At 45.5% G+C, this 16,797-nt stretch overlaps 1 protein-coding gene across 3 annotated transcripts in view; it reads left to right on the top strand.

The window, feature by feature from the left end:
* Nucleotides 1-5,735: 5,735 nt before the first annotated feature.
* Nucleotides 5,736-16,797, top strand: part of lypd6 (LY6/PLAUR domain containing 6) — a 223,063-nt gene continuing 212,001 nt past the window's right edge. The window contains exon 1 of one of the 3 annotated variants that reach the window (XM_078227977.1): nt 5,736-5,876. The gene's annotated coding sequence lies outside the window, so the exon portion shown is untranslated. The remainder of the gene's footprint in view (nt 5,877-16,797) is intronic. The other 2 variants (XM_078227978.1, XM_078227981.1) reach the window with 2 other exon arrangements.

Below are 16,797 nucleotides of genomic sequence, written 5' to 3'. Positions count from 1 at the left end.
GATGTTCCATTTTAACAAAGGGAGTGGGGAGTCTGAAGACCCAGATTATATCCCATTTCTTGAATCAAATATTATGGTTCTTTCCTTTCTAAAGGATTCATATATGTATCTTAGAATTATAGAATCCCTACAGTGCAGAAGGAGGCCATTTGGCCCATCGAGTCTGCACCAACTCTCTGACAGAGGATCCCACCCAGGGCCTTTCTCGTAGCCCCACGTATTTACCCCACTAACCTACACAAGTTGAAACACCAAGGAGCAATTTAACATGGCCAATCCACCTCACCTGCACACCTTTGGACTGTGGGAGGAAACTGGAGCACCCAGAGGAAACCCACGCAGATACGGGAAGAACGTGCAAATTCCACACAATCATCCAAGGCTGGAATTGAACCTGGGTCCCTGGCTGTGAGGCAGCAGCGATAACCACTGTGCCATTGTGCTGCTCACTTGTAGATGCCACTGTGCAACAGTGGTGGAAGGAGTTAATTCATACATACACATATGCACATCACTAAGAATTTTGAATCAGGGAACATGCAGCAATATCATTAAGAAACTCCACAGAAAATCATTGTTAAACTATCTTATTGAATGGCGGAGCAGGCTCGAAGGACCAGATGGCCTACTCCTGCGCCTAGTTCTTATGTTCTTATTTAAACTAAGTGACTGTGTTTTGTGATTAGTTTCCCACTCATTTCAATGAAGACCATTTAATTGCATGGTGTGTGACATTGCATTCCTTGGCCCTAACATTATACAATTAGGCAGAGGTACCATATCAGGACAAGTCCCTCTCTGCTTGGCTAATAACAATGCATGCCTGTTCAACACCATGAAGGCATTTATGGGCCAGACATTCTGCTGTATCTCTCTGAAGGGAGGGCCTGTTTCTCTGGGAGTAAATTAGGATGTGAATTAGAATTTTAAGAGGGACAAGATAGTCACTCAGCTGCTGTAATCTGGAATGCACTGCTTGAAGGAGTGATGGCAGCAAGTTCAGTAGTAATGGTCAAAAGAGAATTGGATAAACATTTGAAAAGAAAAACAAACACAAGGCTAATGACATTAACTGGATAGCTCTGCCCAGGAACCCTCATAGATGGGCCGAATGGCAGTCTGTGTCCTATCATTCTAGGACTCTTAAGATGCTAATATTGGTGATTCAATGATGGTTGTAGGGACAAGTTTATTCCCAGCAGATCAAGTGAATGATATGACTATCCCAACACAATTTGTCTTGAGGAAAGGTCAGAGACCTGGAAGTTAACTTTCTCTCTGTGGAAGCTGCCTTAACTGCTAATAGTTTCTGTTTTTATTGCAAACTTGTTCTATGCAATTTTGTTTTGGCAGTTAAAGCCCTTGGAACAAATATATCTTCTAGCAACCAAACTGGTGTAAGTAAATAAGCAGGCCCTTCGATGGACCAGCTCGCTGGAGAAAATGTGCGTGTGTCGGCATCAGATGAGTTCAGATTCAGACTGAGATTCCAGTGCAATAGTTTCTCCTCAGTTAAGTAGGCTGGTAACAGTTGCCAGGTTAGGTCTCACGTGAAGAATAAGCACAGGTTCCAGAGTGCAGCCGGTGAGTGGAATTTTACAGGCATGAGTCAGCACCATCAAAGGTTAAGAAACAGAGAACTTGCATTTCATGTCTTCGTTATGTCCTAAAGCAGGTTAAGCCAATAAATTCCTTTTGAAATGGAGACATTGTTGTTTGCTAGGTAAATAGAGCAGACAATTTGAGCACAGTCACAGCAAGATCTTACAAACAGCAAGAACAATTATTTTTTTATATTCTTTCACAGGATGTGTGTGTCACTGGCTAGTCCAGAATTTATTGTCCATCCCTAATTGTCCTTGAAAAGGTGGTGAGCTGCCTTCTTGAACTGCTGCAGTCTATGTGGTGTAGGTACACTCACAGCGCTGTTCGGGAGGGAGTTCCTGGATTTTCATCCAGTGACAATAAAGGAATGGTGATATATTTCCAAGTCAGGATGGGGAGTAGCTTGGAGGGGAACATCCAGGTGATGGTGCTCCCATGCAACTGCAGCCCTTGTCTTTCTAAGAGGCAGAAACCCTGCGTTTGGAAGTTGCAGTTGAAGGAGCCTTAGTGAGTTGCCGCAGTGCATCTTGCAGATGGTATATATTGCTGCCACTGTCTGTCAATGATGGAGGGATTTTTAAAAATTCATATACAGGATGTGAGCATTGCTAGTGCCATTTATTGTATATTCCTACTTGCCCTTCAGAAGATGGTGGTCTTGAACCACAGTAGGTACACCCACAGTGCTGTTACAGAGGGAATCATAGAAATTCATAGAAACCTGACAGTACAGAAAGAGGCCATTCGGCCCATCGAGTCTGCACCGACCACAATCCCACCCAGGCCCTACCCCCATATCCCAACATATTTACCCACTAATCCCTCTAACCTACACATCTCAGGACACTAAGGGCAATTTTTAGCATGGCCAATCAACCTAACCCGCACATCTTTGGACTGTGGGAGGAAACCGGAGCACCCGGAGAAAACCCACGCAGACACGAGGAGAATGTGCAAACTCCACACAGACAGTGACCCAAGCCGGGAATCGAACCCAGGTCCCTGGAGTTGTGAAGCAGCAGTGCTAACCACTGTGCTACCGTGCCGCCTCAGGATTTTTACCCAACGACAGTGAAAGAACAGTGATATATTTCTAAGTCAGGATGGTGAGTGACTTGGAAGGCAACTTCCAGGTGGTGGTGTTCCCAGATATGTGCTGCTCTTGTCCTTCTAGATGGTGGTGGTCATGGGTTTGGAAGGTGCTGCCTAAGGAACCTTGGTGAATTCCTGCAGTGCATCTTATGGATAGTGTACATGGCTGCTGCTATTCGTAGGAGGGATAGAATGTTTGTGGAAGGGCTAGCAATCAATTGGGCTGCTTTGTCCTGGATATTGAGCTTCTTTGGTGTTGTTGGAGCTGTACTCATCCAGGCAAGTGGAGAGTATTCCATTGTGCTCCTGACTTGTGTCTTGTCGATGGTGGACAGGCTTTGGGGAGTCAGGGGAGTTAATTGCCGCAGGATTCCTAGACTTTGACCTGCTCTGGTAGCCACAGTATTTATATGGCTAGCCCAGTTCAGTTTCTGGTCAATGGTAACTCCCAGAATGTTGATAGTGGGGGATTCAGTGATGGTAATGCCATTAAATGTCAAGGGGCGATGTTTAAATCCTCTCCTGTTGGAGATGGTCATTGCTGGCACTTTGTTACTTGTCACTTATCAGCCCAAGCCTGGATATTGTACAGATCTTGCTGCAAATGGACACTGACTGTTTCAGTATCTGAGGAGTCACAAATGGTGTTGAACGTTGTGCAATCATCAGTGAACATTCCCACTTCTGACCATTTGATTGAGGGAAGGTAATTGATGAAGTAGCTGAACATTGTATGGCCTAAGACACCATCCTGATGAACAGGTTTAGACAATTACTCTCCTCTACCTTATTCCCTCAGGAAAAAGATACAAAAGTCTGAGGTCACGTACAAACTGACTCAAGAAAAGCTTCTTCTCTGCTGCCATCAGACTTTTGAATGGATCTGCGCTATGTTAAGTTGATCTTTCTCTACACCCTAGCTTTGACTGTAACATTACATTCTGCACCCTCTTCTTTCCTTACCCCCATGTACTCTATGAACAGTATGCTGTATAGTACATAAAAATCAATACTTTTCACTGTATACCAGCACATATGACAATATTAATCAAATCAAATCAACAAAATTGGTTAAGGAATAAGATATTGGACAGTGGCATGGGATTCTCTTCCATGGTAAGGTTCTAACAACACCAGGTTAAAGTCCAACAGGTTTATTTGGTAGCAAATGCCACTAGCTTTCGAAGCGCTGCTCCTTCGTCAGGTGAGTGGGAGTTCTGTTCACAAACAGGGCATATAAAAGCACAAACTCAATTTACAGAATAATGAATAATGATTGGAATGCGAGTCTTTACAGCTAATCCACGTCATTCTCTTCCATGGCAGACACACCCTTGCTTCGAGCAGCACCTCTGACGGTACAGCACTCTCTTTGTACCACAGCCTAGATTAAGTAACCCAAGTTAAGGGGCCATGACCCCATTTCCAATTGATAATTGGTTACATAATTTGAGGGACAGCACATCTCATCGAGCAGAGAAGCAAGTGTCCATAAACTTTCACAACCAGGGATTTTACCCATGATGCTGGCATCGTTCTGTACTAAGTCGGTTAGGATTGTATTCATTGGAGTTTAGAAGAGTAAGAGGTGATCTCATAGAAATTTATATAATTCTAACAGGGTTAGACAGGGTAGGTTTAGAAAGAATGTTCCCAATGGTGGTGGGGTGGGGGGGGGGGGGGGGGAGGGGGGGAGTCCAGAACTAGAACCATAGAAAATTACAGCTCAGAAACAGGCCTTTTGGCCCTTCTTGTCTGTGCCGAACCATTTTTTGCCTAGTTCCACTGACCTGCACTTGGACCATATCCCTCCACACCCCTCTCATCCATGAACCCGTCCAAGTTTTTCTTAAATGTTAAAAGTGACCCCGCATTTACCACTTTATCCGGCAGCTCATTCCACACTCCCACCACTCTCTGCGTGAAGAAGCCCCCCCTAATATTCCCTTTAAACTTTTCTCCTTTCACCCTTAGCCCATGCCCTCTGGTTTTTTTCTACCCTAGCCTCAGCGGAAAAAGCCTGCTTGCATTCACTCTATCTATACCCATCAAAATCTTAGACACCTCTATCAAATCTCCCCTCATTCGTCTTCGCTCCAGGGAATAAAGTCCCAATCTATTCAATCTCTCTCTGTAACTCAGCTTCTCAAGTCCCGGCAACATCCTTGTGAACCTTCTCTGCACTCTTTCAACCTTATTTACATCCTGTAACTAGGTGACCAAAACTGTACACAATACTCCAAATTCGGCCTCACCAATGCCTTATATAACCTTACCATAACACCAACTTTTATACTTGATACTCCGATTTATAAAGGCCAATGTACCAAAGGCACTCTTTACGACCCTATCCACCTGTGACGTCACTTTTAGGGAATTCTGTACCTGTATTCCCAGATCCCTCTGTTCAACTGCACTCTTCAGAGTCCTACCATTTACCCTGTACATTCTACTTTGGTGCTCATAATTTGAGGATAAGGGGTAAACATTTTAGGACTGAGGTGAGGAGAAATTTCTTCACCCAGAGGGTGGTGAATGTGTGGAATTCACTCCCACAGAAAGTAATTGAGGCCAAAACATTGTGTGATTTCAAGAAGAAAGTAGATATAGCTCTTGGGGCTAAAGGGATCAAGGGATATGGTGGGGGGGGGCGGGGGGGAGGGTGAAGAAGGTGGGATCAGGATATTGAATTTGATGATCAGCCAGGATCATAATGAAGGGTGGAGCAGGCTCGAAGTGCCGAATGGCCTTCTCCTGCTTCTATTTTCTATGCTACTTGCCAGCTAATCTAACCGATCCCAATCCTGCAGTAAGGAGTGATATTGGACCTCCTGTACTGAAGGGATGCAGCCGATGTCTGAAGCAGAACTGTTCAGTGCAATAGGTGGGGCAATATAGCATACTGATTGAAACTGATCTTATTTACAAGTCTGCAGGTTGAAGTTGAAAGCTGACAATGATATTCCTCTGTCACACTTTCCTCCGGATTGAACTGATGTAATGCCTGGTTAACCCCGCCCCGAAGGGGTGGAGAGATCAGATACCTGATCTGTTTTGGAGTCCTTAGAACAGGGAGCCCATTCACTGCTGCCTTTGCAGCCTTCGCAGTGGGCTTTGCAACCACTGTTTGGATAACATCGGCTAAAGTTTGTCGTTGACGTGGACTACCCACCGGGCAGGTAAAAAAAATCTTTCTTTTCCCCTAAAATAAAGTTCTGTGTACATTGCTGCCCACTTTATGTGTTCACTTATGCCATCCCATGGTCTAGTGCTGAACTGCTCTTGATCTCCGGCGTTAATTTTCTACGGGATTTGTAATTGAGTAACGTTCATGATTCATACGGAAAGCAACGACTGTAATGTAAACCTGGGCTCCGTGAGGAGCGACTCTTCCCAGGGATTGGAATTAAAGCAGGAATGGGATGCAGTGGGTCAGGGATTGAGTTCTGAACGACCCACAAGGGCTGAAAGAGCCCTTCAGCCCCGGGGCTGGGGGTGCTGGACACGGGGGTGTGAGGGGCTGGGATGGAAAATTCAGCTCCCTGGAGGGAGCTTCTCTGCAGAAACTTTAAACTCTTGAGTCTATGAGAGGCGGCACAGTGGTTAGCATTGCTGCCTCACAGCACCAGGGACCCAGGTTCAATTCCTGGCTTGGGTCACTGTCTGTGCGGAGTCTGCACATTCTCCCCGTGTCGGTGTGGGTTTCGTCCGGGTGCTGTGGTTTCCTCCCACAGTCCGAAAGACGTGCTGGTTGGCCATGCTAAATTCTCCCTCAGTGTACCCAAACAGGTAGTGGAGTGTGGCGACCCCAGGATTTTCACAGTAACTTAATTGCAGTGTCAACGTAAGCCTACTTGTGACACTAGTAAATAAACTTAAAATCGGGGAAAAAAATAATTCAACTGAATTACAAATAATTGGGTAACCTGCACAGGTTATGATTGGAACTATTGTGTAAATATGTAGATGCAGGGGTTTTGAGATGTGTATATAACGATTGGTAAATCTTGTACAAGCAAAAGCCCAATACTTGTGTATTTAATTGAGTATTGGAAATGCATCTATATCCCCAAATTATACGTTTATATTAAGTTTGTGATGACAATGCAGCTCACAGGCTGATAACATTGGCATTTATGTAGCACCTGATCACCTCTGACTGAATAAGGTGTTGAGAGAACAGGCTGAAATGCACCTTTGTGTATGCAAAAACATCAGCGTTTTAACATCCTCAGTTGGAATTGAGGTAAATGCTCATTCAAGCTATTTTTTGTTGCTTTGCTGGATGGAGCGATGCTGGTAAGAGACAGGAGGAGAATTGTTTGGTCATCAGATCGCAGGGGAAGTGAATAAAATAAAAACAAAATACTGAGGATCGTGGAGCTCTGAAATAAAACAGAAAATTCTGGGACAGCTCAGCAGGTCTGGCATATCTGTGGACAGAGAAACAGAATTAGGCTGGAATCCTCCTATCCCGCCCGCCACTGGAATTTTAGCGGGTGGGTTGCGGAGAATGTGTAATGTCATTGATGGTCGGATGGGAATTTCCGGCTTTTAGACCAGCATGGCCGAAGAATTCCGCCCTTAATGATTTGATCCCAAAATTCGGCTGAACCATTGGAACAGGCATATGGTGTACCAGCCTGCACTTCCAGTGAGATGCCTTCACTGTGTACAGTGTGTAGACTTTCATATCTGTAGGCATGCTATACAGTAGAGGGGGAAAGTAGTTTATTTGTAGAATGACAATGTGACAATGACTAGGCCAACATTTATTGCCCATCCCCAGTTGCCCATGAAAATGAGGTGGTGAGCTGCCTTCTTGAACTGCTGTGGTTCCTGAGGTGTAGCTACATCCACAGTGCTTTTGGGGAGAGAATTCTAGGATTTTGATCCAGTGAAGGAATGGCGATATATTTCCAAGTAAGGATGATGAGTAACTTAGAGGGGAATTTCCAGGTGGAGGTGTTCTCAGGTATCTGCTGCTCTTCTCTTTCTAGATGGTAGTGGTCATAGGTTTGGAGGTTGCTAACTGTGTCATTGGTGGAGGGAGTGAACGTTGAAGGTGGTGGACGGTGTGACAATCAAGCGGGCTGCTTTGTTTTGCGGGGGTTAAACTTCTGGAGTCTGGGAAAGTATTCCAGCACAGTCCTGACTTGAGCCTTGTCAATAGTGGACAGGATTTGGGGAGTCAGGAGGTGAGTTCCTGTCCCCAGAATTTCCAGCCTCTGACCACTCTTGTTGCAACAGTGTTTATATGACTGGACCAGTTCAGTTTCTGACCAATGGTGACCTCCAGGATGTTGATGGTGAGGGGTTCAGCAATGGCAATGCTATTGCATGTCAAGAGGTGATGGTTAGATTCTCTCTTGTTTGAGATGGTCATTGCCTGACATTTGTGTAACCACTTACCACTTATTAACCCAAGCTTGAATGTTGTCCAGGCCTTGCTGTATATGGGTATGGACTGCTTCAGTATCAGAGGAGTCACGAATGGTGCTGAACATGGTGCAATCATCAGCCAACATTGCCACTTCTGGCCTTATGATGGAGGGATGGTCATTGAGGAAATAGCTGAAGATGGCTGGGCCTGGGACACTGCCCTGAGGAACTCCTGCAGTGACGTCCTGGAACTCAGATGATATTTTTGAATGATCGACTCCAACCAGTCAAAGTTTCCCCCGCCCCCGATTGTTATTGACTTCAATATTGGGCTCCTTGATGCCACATCCGGTAAAATGCTGCTTTGATGTCAAGGTCATTCACTCTCACCTCACCTCCTGAGTTTAGATCTTTTGTCCAGGTTTGAACCAAGGCTGTAATGAGGTCAGAAGTGGAGTGGCTCTATTGGAACTCAAACTGAGTGCTAGGATGCAGCCTGTTGCTGAGTAGGTGCCACTTGACTACTCCATCCCTCACTTTGCTGATGATGAGCGGTAATTAGCTGGGTTGGATTTGTCCTGCTTTTTGTGGATGTCATTCCTGGGCAATTTTCCACATTATCAAGTGGATGCCAATGTTGTAACAGTACTGGAATAGCTTGGCTAGGGGTATGGCTAGTTTTGGAATACAAGTCTTCAGTACTATTGCAGGAATGCTGTCAGGGCTTTTGGGCTTTGTTGTATTCAATGCCATCAGCCATTTCTTGATATCACGTGGAGTGAATTGAATTGGCTGAAGACTGACTGCTTTCTGTGCTGTGGGAGACTTCAGGAGGAGGCTGAGGTGGATCATTTGAGATGGTTGCAAATGCTTCAGCCTTGTCTTTTGCCTGGGTGTGCTTACTCCTCCCCAATCATCATTGAGGATGGGGATATTTATGGAGACTTCTCAATTGTGGTAAATTGTACACTACCAATTCATGACTGGATGTGGAAGGACTGCAGAGCTTAGATCAGATCTTTGATTATGGGGCCACTTAGCTCTGTTTATTGTATTCTGCTTCTGCTGTTTGGCATGCAAGTAGTCCAGGTTGACACACCATTTTTAGGTAGGCCTGGATTTGCTCCTGACATGCTTTCCTGCACTCTTCATTGAACCAGGGTTGATGGTAGAGTGGGGGAGTATGCTGGAGGAGTGACTCGATAGAGGTGCGCAAAATTGGAAGGGGAAGAGATATAGTGGACAGGATTAAATTGTTTTCCCTTGGTGGAGAATTCTAGAACCAGGGGACATAGATTCAAGATAAGTGGCAGTAGGTGTAGAGGGAACATGGAGAAGAACCTTTTTACGCAGAGGGTGGTGGGCGTCTGGAATTCACTGCCTGAGTTGGCGGTGGAGGCAGAGACCCTGAACTCTTTTAAAATGTACCTGAAATGCTGTAAGCTACAGGACTATGGACCGGGTGCAGGAAGGTGGGGTTAGAAAGGGCACCTGGATGTCCTCAGGCTGGCATGGACAAAATGGGACAAATGGCCCCCTTCTGTGCTATAACTTTTCTATGGTTCTTATGAGGTTATAGATTGTGGTTGCATATGATTCTGTTGCACATGATGGCCCACAGCATCTCATGGATACCCAGTCTTGAGTTGCTGGATTTGTTTGAAATCTATCCCCTTTAGCATGGTGGTAGTGCCACACAACACGATGGAGGGTATCCTCAAGGTGAAGGTGGGACTTTGTCTCCACAAGGATATGCAGTGGTCTCTCCTATCAGATGTGGCAGGAAGATTGATGAGAACAAAGTCAGGTAGGTTTTCCCCCTCTTGATTCACTCAAAACCTGCAGCAGACCCTGTCCAGCAGCAGCTATGTCCTTTAGGACTTGGCCAGCTCAGTCAGTAGTGATACCAGATTTACCAGGATGTTGCCTGGTATGGAGGGCATTAGCTATGCGGAGAGGTTGGAGAAACTTGGTTTGTTCTCATTGGAACGACAGGGGTTGAGGGGCAACCTAATAGAAGTCTACAAGATTATGAGGGTCATGGACAGAGTGGATAGTCAGAAGCTTTTTCCCAGGGTGGAAGGGTCGATTACTAGGGGGCATAGGTTTAAGGTGTGAGGGGCAAGGTTTAAAGGAGATGTGTGAGGCAAGTTTTTTACACAGAGAGTGGTGGGTGCCTGGAACCTGCTGCTAGGGGAGGAAGTGGAAATGGATATGATAGTGACTTTTAAGGGGCGTCTTGACAAATGCATGGATAGAATGGGAATGGAGGGACATGGTCCCTGAAAGGGTAGTGGGTTTTAGTTAAGTCGGGGCAGCATGGTCGGTGCAGGCTTGGAGAGCCGAAGGGCCTGTTCATGTGCTGTAATTGTTTTTGTTCTTTGCTCTTTGCACTGAGCTATTCTTGGTGATGGTCTTTGAAGTCCTTTTCACCCAGAGTACATTCTGTGTTATTGCTACCCTCAGTGCTTCTTCCAATTTGTAATCAACATGGCGGGATACTGACTCATCTGCCGAAGGGGGGCCAGGAGGTGGTTTCTTTGCTCATGTTTGCGTTGATGCCATGGTACTTTCTGCAGTAAATGTTGAGGACTTCCAGAGCAATCCCGCTTGACTTTATACCAGTGTGATACCATCTCTGCTGGGTCTGCCCTGTCAGTGGGACAGGATCTACCCAGGAATGGTGATGGTGCTGTCTGTGACATTATCTGTAAAGTATGGTTCCACACATATAACTACGTCAGGCTGTTGCTTGACTAGTCTGTGGAACAACGCTCCCAGTTTTGGCAAAATGCCCTGGAAATTAGTAAAGAGGACGTTGCAGGTTCACCAAGGCTGCGTGTGTTATTGTAGTTTCTGGTTCCTACGTTGATGCCAGGTGGTCCATCCAGTTTCATTCCTGTTTGACTTTGCAGCAATTTGATACAACTGAGTGGCTTAAGAGGACGTTATTGAAACTTACAGGACACTGTGAGGCCTGGATAGAGTGGACGTGGAGAGGATGTTTCCACTCGTAGGAAAAACTAGAACCAGAGGGCACAACCTCAGGCTAAAGGGACAATCCTTTGAAACAGAGATGAGGAGGAATTTCTTCAGCCAGAGAGTGGTGAATCTGTGGAACCCTTTGCCACAGAAAGTTGTGTAGGTCAGGTCATTGAGTGTCTTTAAGACAGAGATAGATAGGTTCTTGATTAATAAGGGGAGCAGGGGTTATGGGGAAAAGGCAGGAGAATGGAGATGAGAAAAATATCAGCCCTGATTGAATGACGGAGCAGACTGGATGGGCCAAATGGCCTAATTCTGCTCCTGTCTTATGGTCTTATGGCTTGCTAGCCAATTTCAGAGGGCATTTAAGAGTCAACCCTTGTTCCCCGGCTGTACATATTGGAAATTTTAACTACATAACTCAGGATTTTCTAAATGTTGGGGAAGTTTGGACATGTCGGATGGGATTTCATAGAATCTCTACAGTGCAGAAGAAAGCCATTCGACTCATCGAGTCTGCACCGACAACAATCCCACCCAGGCCCTATCCCATAACCCCACATATTTACCTCGCTAATCCCTCTAACCTACACATCCGGGGACACTAAGGCAATTTAGCAAGGCCAATCCACCTAACCCGCACATCTTTGGACTGTGGGAGGAGATGGGAGCACCCGGAGGGAACCCATGCAGACATGGGGAGAATGTGCAAACGCCACGCAGACAGTGACCCAAGCTGGGAATCGAACCCGGGTCCCTGGTGCTGTGAGACAGCAGTGCTAACCACTGTGCCATCTTGCCGCCCTAAACCTGGAAATTCCTGCCTGAGGTCAATGGAGATTTCCGTTGTCGGACCCTCGCCCGCTCCGATTCCGTGGTGGGTGAGGTGGTAGGGTTCCGGCCCTAAAGTTCTCCCCTCAGGGTTGACAAACTATTCTTCTGTGGGACCAAGTCTGAAACCTCCCCCAGGAACCTTCTAATTTCTGTACGGCATAGTTTCACACGGGGCCGTGGGGCATATAATTATCAAAGCAATATTTAAATGCAAAATTATTCTGTCATCCTGTTGGAAAAAAATAGTTGCTTCCTGACAGTTTAAAAATAGATATTTTGACACAATTTAAGCCAGAATAGATCTCAGAGCAAGCAGTATTACTATTAGCAGAAAAGCTATATGTAAATCTGGTCATTTTGGAAAGAAAATCTTCAAATTCATTGAATACCAAAGGATCTCGGCCTTAAAGGTAAAATCAAATTGCCTTTGAAAAGAGAGAGATAAAAGATGGAAATGATATGATGAATCTTACCATATACCAATGCCCCAGTTAAATCATTGCATTCAATTAATAAGTATACGAATAGTTATTAGTTCCATACAGAATCATAAAATGGAGAGATAAAGTGACGGTGGCTTATTTTCCATAAATTACCATCTCAAGAGTGGTGCCTGCATAACTGATGAGTGCAGCAGTCACGACTGATTTATTTGATGTGATTCACGCCGATGTGATGAATTTATTCTGCACGCAGATTAGATTTTTGTTTTTGTTTCTGGCTGTTATTAATTATTCATGAGTTCAGAAAGCAGAGTGGACAATTTCAGAGTGGGCACTTTGGACAATTTCAGAATTCTGATTCAGTCATGCTGAAGGAGCGACCAGTGTAAATGTTAAGTCAGGATACTGTGTGATTTGTGATGGTGTTCCCATGATATTGTTGCTTTTGGCTCTTTTGATGGTAGAGGCTGTGGGAATGGGAGGTGCTCTCAAAGCAGCCTTGGCAAGTTGCTGCAGTACATCCTGCAGAATGTACATACAGCACTGGCGGTGCTGGAGGCACATATTGAATCCAGCGGCAAGATGCCAGTGAACTGAACTGCTTTGTCTGGATGGTGTTGCATTTCATGATGGTTGTTGCTACGATTCTCGTTTATAGAATCACAGAATCCATACAGTGCAGAAGGAGGCCATTTGGTCCATTGAGCCTGCACCAACAACAATCCCACCCTGGCCTAATCCCGTAACCCTGCATATTTACCCTGTTAGTCCCCCTGACACTAAGGGACAATTTTGCATGACTAATCAGTCTAACACACGCATCTTTGGACTGTGGGAGAAAACCGGAGCACCTGGAGGAAACCCATGCAGACACAGGGAGAACATGCAGACTCCGCACAGACAGTGACCCGAGCCAGGAATCGAACCCGGGTCCCTGGAGCTGTGAGGCAGCAGTGTTTAGCCAAGTGGCGAGTAGTAAATTGGTCTTGAACCTAGAACCTATAGCTGATAGAAATGCTCCGAGTGTCCAGGAGGGAGTTGCTCGTGGCTGAATAGCCAGACTCTGCCCTGCTCTCATGATTGTGGTTGGTCCAGATAAGTGGTCAGTGGTGGCCTCCTCCCTGAGTGGTAGCGGGCTCAGCAATGGTGAGTTGTGGGAGGTTGTCCAATTTTCTCTTGCTGCAGCTAGTCATGTATTACTCATCATTTGTCACCACAAGTCTGAATGTTATCCAATGCCTATTGTAGGCTAGTGTTACAAATGTTAAGTACTTTCTTCAGTACATTCATGCTAGTTATCCCTGTCTGAGTCTCTCATATGTAGGATAGGCCGACACTACCCAATATCTAACTCTTCAACTGCATCATCCATATCAACAACAACTGTAGCCCCTTTTGAATTGGATATTCATGCCTTTTCACAGTGTGTCTCTCTGGTCTTTTGGAAGAGAATACTTGGTAAAATAAGGTGAGATAAAATCATTCAGCTGCTTTGTTTCATAGCAAGCAACTGTGGCCGGATTCTATACCTCGCCCATGGCTGGATTCTCCAGTCCTGTTCCAGTGAATGGAGATTTCGCAGAACGCCAAATTCTCCATTCTCGCTGGCAGTGAACGGCCAGAGAATTCCGGCCCTATGTCAGTGTGTTTACCATTGGGTTTACCTAATTTAATCAGTGCAACTTCTCTGTAGTAACATAAAATACTGAACATGTTGCATCTTACCGCAGCTGTGGGTCATCTTGTGTGACTGAAGCAAAGTGACTGTAATCACAACCTGTATCTTCCAGTCTGGCTAAATCCTGACTTTTCAGCTTTTTGCTTCGAAATCCAAGTGCGTCCCTGTTCATATTTCACAATCTGAAAGGAGGGAAGGCACCAGCCAACTCCGAGCAAACGCCCGAGACCAGGGTTGTCCCAACACATTGGGTGTGAGAGACTTATCAATTACCAAAAACAGGCAAATGAATTGCTTTTTGTTTATAAGCTTTGGGGAAACAACTTCCCCAAAGCTTATTTGCATTTTAAACATCATTCTTCTGTGTTTTTAGAAAAACTTAGACAAGTTAGACAACTTAGGCGGCACGGTGGCACAGTGGTTGGCACTGCTACCTCACAGCGCCAGGGACCCGGGTTCAATTCCAGCCTCAGGTTATTGTCTGTGTGGAGTTTTCACGTTCTCCCTGTGTCTATGTGGGTTTCCTCCGGGCCCTCCAGTTTTTTCCCACACTCCAAAGATGTGCGGGTTAGGTTGATTGGCTATGCTAAATTGACCCGAGTGTCAGGGGGATGAGCAGGGTAAATATTAGGGGTTATGGGAATGGGGCATGGGTGGGATTGTGGTCGGTGCAGACTCAATGGGCCGAATGGCCTCCTTCAGCACTGCAGGGATTCTATGATTCTGTTTAAGATCCAAATCTTAAAAGTAAGTTATTTCAGCACTATAGACCCCCTATGCCCCCCAATCTTCTCTCTCTGTGTGATTTCAGGAAGAAATTAGAGATAGCTCTTGGGGCTAAAGTCGCAAGGGATATGGGGGGGGGATGACGGGATCAGGATATTGAATTTGATGATCAGCCATGATCAAAATGAATGGCGGAGCAGGCTCGAAGGGCCGAATGGCCTCCTCCTGTTTCTTGTTTCTATGGAAAAATGATCAACAAATCCAGAAATGAGATAGCTGGTGTGGGTTGTTTCATGAATGAAGGGATTGTAAATGAAGCTGAACACTACAGAATTAGGAATTGGCAGTGGACTGGCTCACCCTAGACTTTATAATAGACTGACGACTGGTTAAGGATGCTGACCTGAAGAGGTTCTGCAACAACACTTTGACGTTATGATGATTGGCATCCAGCAAGCATGACCATTTTCAGATTTTATATATCCATAAATATTTGGATATATATATATGTATGCACAAATCTTTCCATTCTTTCTTAGATCTCTGTCCATTTTGTTTTATCCTTTGCCTTTTTTCAGGTTTTAATCAAAGTCGCAGGTGACATTGTGACTAACTATGTCAAAGTTAAACTATTCCTCTTCATTCTTCTTGATCTGTTTGCAACCTTTTACAGGGCAGCACGGTGGCACAGTGGTTAGCACTGCTGCCTCACAGCGCCAGGGACCCGGGTCACAATTCCGGTCTCTGATGACTATCTGTGTGGAGTTCGCACATTCTCCCTGTGTCTGTGTGGGATTCCTCCAGGTGCTTTGGTTTCCTTCCACTGTCCAAAGATATGTAGGTTAGGTGGATTAGCCATGGTAAATGCGAGGGAATAAAGCAGAGGGGATGCTCTTTCGGAGAGTCGGTGCAGACTCGATGTGCTCGATGGCCTCTTTCTGCTCTGTATGGTTCCGTGGTTCAATGGCTGACGACAGCACTGTGTAGTCAGTTACAGAATGCCCCTCCATGGCCATTCAGCTATGGGGACTGCACTCATTTGATTGCATTCTTACCCATCTCTTTGTAGCTAGCATGTCATTTGCAACGGCTTCTCTTCCTGCTTCACTAGGCGATGGCCTAGTCGTATTATCGCTAGACTGTTAATCCAGAAACTCAGCTAATGTTCTGGGGACCCAGGTGTGAATCCCACCGCGACAGATGGTGGAATTTGAATTCAATTTTTAAAATCTGGAATTAAGAATCTACTGATGACCATGAAACCATTGTTGGTTGTTGGAAAATCCCATCTGGTTCACTAATGTGCTGTAGGGAAGGAAATCTACCGTCCTTTCCTGGTCTGGACTACATGTGACTCCAGAGCCACAGGTTTGTGATTGACTCTCGACTGCCCTCGGGAAACGAGGAATGGGCAATAAATGCTGGCCGGCCAGCGACACCTATGTCACAAAATGAATTTTTAAAAAATCCCATTACCCAAAATGAAAAAGCAATTTGGACCAGTGTCTTTATTTCCCGGTTTTTACTGGTGTTCCGTGTTAAAATATGCAGCACCAGTTGGAGCAATATTCTTATTTCACTGTTTTTACTGTTTTTTCCTTCTGGGTACCTCTGGTGTTCTCCAAGAATCAATCCTCGAGTCTGGGCGGCACAGTGGTTAGCACTGCTGCCTCACAGCGCCAGGGACCCGGGTTCGATTCCCAGCTTGGGTCACTGTCTGTGCAGAGTCTGCGCATTCGCCTTGTGTCTGCGTGGGTTTCCTCCGGGTGCTCCGGTTTCTTCCCATAGTCCAAAGATGTGCAGGTTAGGTGGATTGGCAAAGCTAAATTGCCCCTTAGTGTCAGGGGGACTAGCTAGGGTAAATGCATGGGGTTATGTGGTCTGGGTGGGATTGTGGTCGGTGCAGACACGATGGGCCAAATGGCCTCCTTCCGCACAGTAGGATTCTATGATTCTTGGTTCCCCCCCTACTTGTCATGGTATAGCAACGTAAATTGGGTAGCCATCTTTGACTATGAACCAATGTCAAACTTTAGCCTCTATTTTAAAAAG

The sequence above is a fragment of the Mustelus asterias genome, chromosome 14, assembly GCF_964213995.1.
Source record: "Mustelus asterias chromosome 14, sMusAst1.hap1.1, whole genome shotgun sequence".
Taxonomy (NCBI): Eukaryota; Metazoa; Chordata; class Chondrichthyes; order Carcharhiniformes; family Triakidae; genus Mustelus; species Mustelus asterias.
Note: the sequence above shows the minus strand (reverse complement) of the source record. Positions and strands in the feature narration are given on the sequence as shown.